At 35.6% G+C, this 6,222-nt stretch overlaps 1 protein-coding gene across 5 annotated transcripts in view; it reads right to left on the reverse strand.

The window, feature by feature from the left end:
- The window catches only part of LOC110374607 (SCY1-like protein 2), a 118,711-nt gene extending 112,826 nt beyond the window's left edge, over nt 1-5,885 (reverse strand). For all 5 annotated transcript variants that reach the window (XM_049838163.2, XM_049838172.2, XM_049838165.2 and 2 more), the window contains exon 1: nt 5,707-5,885. The gene's annotated coding sequence lies outside the window, so the exon portion shown is untranslated. The remainder of the gene's footprint in view (nt 1-5,706) is intronic.
- Nucleotides 5,886-6,222: the final 337 nt, after the last annotated feature.

The following is a 6,222-nucleotide window of genomic DNA, read 5'->3' on the forward strand; positions in this document are numbered from 1 at the left end:
GTTAACACTTACAATCTTGCAAGTTCATGTGCAAATGCGAGCTCAAGCCCGGGAGTCTAACAGCAAACCTTAGAGCGATAGAGATTCTATAGAGGTAGGGTAATCAAAGTGCTCAAACACCATTTGTAAATTAACTAAAACAATAAACTAAACAAAGTGAAGCAGAACTACAAAAACGTATGTGACGCAAATATGTGTATTTAACACATAAGTAATTGTTCAAGTCTCTTGATGACATGCACTTTGAGCTTTAGTTACCTACCTACTCATTCAAATATTACTCGTATTCAATATGAAAAGAAGCAATGGAACAAATTGCAACGCGGAAGCATTTAATTGAATCGTTACATCTCTTGGGCAATTACTAAAATTGAATGAAAAATGGAAAGCGTTGCCAATTAAATTGTTTCGACTAAATTGCCACGTGTCGGCAATGGAAGATTTTTTCCTGCTTAATTGATGCACATTGCAATTCCTTAACATGAATTATACGAAGTTTTCCCGTGATTTCGCCCATGTCCCGGGGGAAATTCCTCCCGCACCCGGATAAGATGTAGATTATTATCGGCTTACGGCAATCTTACCTTGCCAAAACTGAAGGATTTTTTTAATCAATTCGGTAGTCTCGGAGTCTCTAATGTACAAATAAGCAAAAAATGTTTCCTCTTGATAGTTCCGAATTTGTTTATTGATTGAAATTCCTGAAATTACGCCCCAGTATAGCCGCAGATCTATTTTTTTGATAGTTTGTGCACTGGGTACGTTATCCGTCATCCGATTTCTCGCCATCATCCATGAATTTCGATTTCAGAGATAATTATTATTGATAGATCGGAGCCATAATCACTTTATCGCTCTTGCGCAAAATTAGTCTTATATAACAACAAACGAAATTAGATGGCTGCAAGAGTCCCATTAATTTACAGACTACTATCTTAAAAAATGAGATATTTATTAAAATTATTTGTCATTATTTTTATTGGCGACGCACGTAAAACCTCCTTGTATTTTATTATAGTTGTTTTAGAAGCAGTAGTAGAAAAAGTAAAACTAGATAAGAAACTAATACACCAGAGATGAAAGTCTAAAAACCAACATGGAATTTTTACACGCCCCCAGGAGTTTTCCACCAAACTTCGCAGAATGTCTAAAAGCAAAATGACATTAATGACGAGTAAAAGAAGATCGTGCTCTGGAATATCTGAAATAACCTTGAACACAGACTTAAGGCCGGTGCACGTATAGCGACGACATATAAAAAAGTTCAGCCATGAATTGAGGTGTCTACGAACAACCATAAATTCAATAATAGATCCAGTATCAGTTAATTAATTTATATTTGCTCATGTTTCTATAAAAAATGCAGGTCCTTTTGAATACCGACCAAGTCCTTTGAAAGGTGATTATTTTAAAAAAGCGACTTCAACTTTCTATAAAGCTTTCAATAACTTCAATTAATAATATTCATTCATTAGCGCATTCTATGCTTATGGCTAGAATTAACCGAACCATTTGAAACCTAATAGGTATTCAGGACTGAATATAAAGAGTAAAATCAAAATAAAGCAAAGTCATAGAATATAAGTAAGTATTGTAAATTATAATGTACAAGTATAATTATAATCATTTGGATAGAACGCAGTTTACGAAGTGGGCTAGAAAAACTCAATATCGTACACACTTAACAAAAAAAAACCCTCCCAGAGGCCAATCAAACAAACCTAGACTCAATGGGGTTTACATACTTCATCATGCAGTTCCCTAGTATAATCCCTCTGCATTGACGTCACTGCAATACCCTCATACTACTCAATAAACCACTGGAATAGCAAATGCTTGCCGAACAAAAAATAACGCACCGATACAAATCAGTTATCGAATGGAATAGTTTAAAATATCCAAAAAGTGGATTGCCATAAGACAGAAGTGAAGAGTAAGTGTTTCGTTTATGACATCATGTGGTACAAAATGGGTGCAACTAATCCATTTTGCAACATGAAATAATCGCCTATCTAACCTTCACACAACGCCTGGCTGGTAATACGATATCCATCGATAAACTGGCTGTCAGGCTTACAAGCTAGTAACAATCATGCACCAATGTCAATGTGTCGTGACTTGGAGGCTCTTGTGCTCTTGTACCGTACAGGGCTCCCTCATGACGGGGGACCTTATGTCCTGGGTTGGGGTAGTTGTGTCTGTCGACATCACCAACGCCTTGTACGCCTTAACCTGTAATTGCAGTGGGGAGACACTCAAGTATCTCAGAATTCTGACCTATCTCTGTTAAGTAGATGAGTTCTAACAGACCGACAGGCGCCGTTCATAATAGATAATCAAACCGCCAAGAAATATCACACGGTGTTCGACAGGATTCCATGCTAGGGAAGATTCTTCTCGAAGGTGTTGGCGGGGGCGGCAACATATCCAGAGACCGGTTTAGACTGGACTCTGACTGAATTCTTATCAGAGACTACCCTGGAGTCGAGCAGTCTATGGCCCTTTGGTCCATGCCAGTCGATAGCTTAATCGATTTGCGACTGTCACTCAGAAAGAATGTGATAAAATTATTATATATATTGTGTAGTTATTATATTTGAACCTTGGCCATCTCCTAGGCTGACCTACGAGAGGCCAGGAATACCCAAAATGCGACAGTATATAGTCAGTAACGTCACACAGTGCTTTCACACTAGCGGATTTTACGCGCTCGGATCCCACGGCGGTGTCACGCGCATGCAAGCAACAACAAACTATTGACAACTATCCGTACAAAACGACTTTCCTTTTCATTATATTTGACAACTATCCGTACAAAACGACTTTCCTTTTCATTATATTAAGAGTGATACTCTATAAGTTATGATTGATTTAGCGGTAATTAATATTTATATAATAAGGTACCTATGTCTGTTTTCTAACTTATTAAACACTAGTAATTCCAATCGACTCTGGTTTTTGGTCTATGCATTTTTGGGCATTGTCCTTTTTTGCCCTTTGTTATTTTACAACGAGGTGAAAATATCTATATTCACAGCCTTTTAGCAAACGTTCAACACGAGTAGTTGTTCGGTTGTGCGTGAAGAGCTTTAGGCGCACTGCGTTTACAATATTATAAAGGCTTTATATGCAAAAGTATATACTGGAGTTATCTGACAAATTAATTAAATATTAATTAAGTTTTAATTTTTGAAATCTATGTTAATCGATCCTGATTCAATTAAAATTCTTTAATGTGACCTGGGTGTAGATATTTTTCAAAATATTAACAGTATATAGGTAGGTAGTTATATCTTATCTACCTGTTAAGTTAATGCATTTTAAGAGTGTGATTATTACGTGTTATATTTAATTATGTAGCTATGTTTCATCGATATTAATCATGTATTTGCTTTTATATAAACCAAACCATTTAACTCGAGGGCACTTAGTTCTATTAATAGTAATATGACCAAATATCTGATTCGCTATTTCAAAGCACAAAATATTGAACGATAAACCCCCATTTCTACTTCATTTATTTCACTGTTTGTAGAACGTCAATTAACAAAATAATGCAACCGTAAGCATTCTTAAACAATATCAATCATATTTCCTTATGATTATTTCTTTTGAAACGCAGAACGTTATTCGGGCAACATCAGTGAAGCTCTTTGAACTTGTTGCTTCATGCCCACAACGAGTATATTCCGTCCGCGACGGCACAACGAGCCGAGCTATAAAAAGCGAAGCTATAATAATGTAGCACTCCAAATGTGAAAAACATTGATAAATTGACTCTTATAATGTACAATTGAACATATCACTTAAAATGGCAAACGTACCGAAGTACAAAAGATTATGGACATTGCAATTATTATCATTGATTTAAAATATGTAACCATAGTTAGCTTAATACTTTAAGCTTTAATTAAAACCCAGTTGAAAATAATATTCCATTAAGTAGTCGTATTTTGAATTAAAAGTTATATTAATTAACTATTTGATATCTTAATTAATTGAAGTTGCTAATAATTAACATTTTATCTCAAATTTCTAGAGCAAAATATATTCTTAATCTACCTTGATGAAATAATAAAGGTTATAATATTTTTAAGGCAACAGAAAATATAAGACGGTGATGATAAATAATCAAAATTACCACAAAAACGAAACGAGGTACTACAGAGCCCGGGACGCCTTCAGAAATCGATCCTTTGACCTGCCCGCACCCGCAAAGCGTCAATGTGCACCGCTGAGCCGACTATAAATCCAGATTACTTATACAACTGATACTTGTACAGCTACTACTATATGGGAGTAGGAACTAACTAGAACTAAAACTAAATAGCCAGCACGTTATTCCTGAGTAAGCACCCCTAAAACCTTCATTCAATACAGCGTCGTAAAAAGGACCAAAATTTTATGATCCGCTAAAGTAGCTGTGTTATCGTTTTCTCTGATCGATCTCAGATGGTTAAGATTCTAGTTGAGTTCCAGCAGGGTTTCAGAATTCATTTTAATCTATTTTATCTATTTATACATACTTCAAATAGACCTACTATTATCCAATGCTAAACATATTTGTAAATTAATAAGCCAGCTATTATAATACAGTTAGAATGAAATATTTATTTAATGTGAATATTTGTTACCGAAAAATTACAATAGTTTTCGTTTGTAAACTACTGGACCAGTTGTAAAAAAATAAACCAGTAAAATTAAAGCTGCAAGCTTGCCACGGCTTTTGAATTTTTTACTCATTTTACTTTTTACTAGAACTCACGTGATGCAGCTTATTCAATTTATTATGGACACAGTCCGTAACCCAAGTAAATTAAGTAGTATAATTTAAATTGGAACCTAATTGCGGCTCTGCACCTAAATAAATGTGCATGAAGCCATGCACAAGTAAATTAGCTTGACATCTATTCAATAATTTGATTCCAGTAGAAATTCAAGTGAAGCATAAATACGTATAATTTTAAAAATCCTTCAAGATTTTTTCCAAGCATTAAAAAATGATTTCAGTATTATATTGCTGATCAGAGATAAAACGGACGCAGTTTTTTCCACACATGAACTTACAACCTAATATTTTTAGAATTAGTTATAAAGGATTATTCAACGACGCTTGAAGTTTATCTTCTACAAAAATATGGGCTAAAATCTACATGGACGTCAGCGCGGTACCGCCCGTCCGCCGTCGATGGCAATTTGACGAAATAACAAACCTATAATAATGTTCCACAAAAGTGGAAGTTATGTAAATTACTTGCCAAAATTAATTCAAGTAATTTCAATACTACATAATATATTGTAGTTTTTTTGGACCTTTGACAAATCAATAAATAAGGGCTTCTGTATATCGCAAGTGAAACGCTGTTTGAAATTATATTTATAAATCGAAAAAATATGATAATGCATTTTAAATAAGAATATTTTGTAATAGTATTGATTTACTTAAGAATCCTAAAATAATACTCTTACTTTTTATGCTTAAATTAAATAAGGTTTTTTTTTTACATTACCGTATGTACCACAAAGTAGTCCCGAAATGTGGAGCTAAAACCAGAGCAACAGAACTGAACTCCACTCACCTGTAGTGCACGAAAGCTCGCGCCTCCGCGAGGTGCGAATGGGCCGTTTAGGGTGCGAGCCTTGTAGGGTAAGATAAGGTCCTGAAATAAAATGGCGCGCGTATATCCAAAATCTTAAAATGCTCACCTGAAGTCTGCGGCTGCTGGGAGTCAGTTCCGACACCGGAGTATTTTTTAACAACTTTTGTGAGAGTTGAAAACAGTTTGAAGCTTGTTCTTTAACTGTTGGGATATAACTACATGGCGCGACGAACGCGCCTGTTCGCGAAGTCGGGGTTCGGCTCGGGGCGTGTTGCCACAAAGCCGTACTGTACGACAGTGAGGGCTGTGAGCGCCGCCGCTGCTGTTGCCTCCCCCGCGCCACACCTCGCCCTCTACCTAGCTACCTTTCTTGCGCCTTTCCCCAATCACTCCCCCAAAAAGTAACAAAAATATTTTTGGTCCCAAAAATTCGATATTAGGCACGACAGGCTGTCGAAAAACAGTCATTAGGTCTACGTGAATATGGGTAGTAAATATGAAATATATCAGGAAACAAAATAAATTAGAGATTTAAATTAATTTTCACATATAAGCAAACATGACATTATAACACGTGGCTGAACACAATCTTTAGTATAAAGTCAAATTGACAAAAAGAGTT

Source organism: Helicoverpa armigera, chromosome 1, assembly GCF_030705265.1.
Source record: "Helicoverpa armigera isolate CAAS_96S chromosome 1, ASM3070526v1, whole genome shotgun sequence".
NCBI classification, from domain to species: Eukaryota; Metazoa; Arthropoda; class Insecta; order Lepidoptera; family Noctuidae; genus Helicoverpa; species Helicoverpa armigera.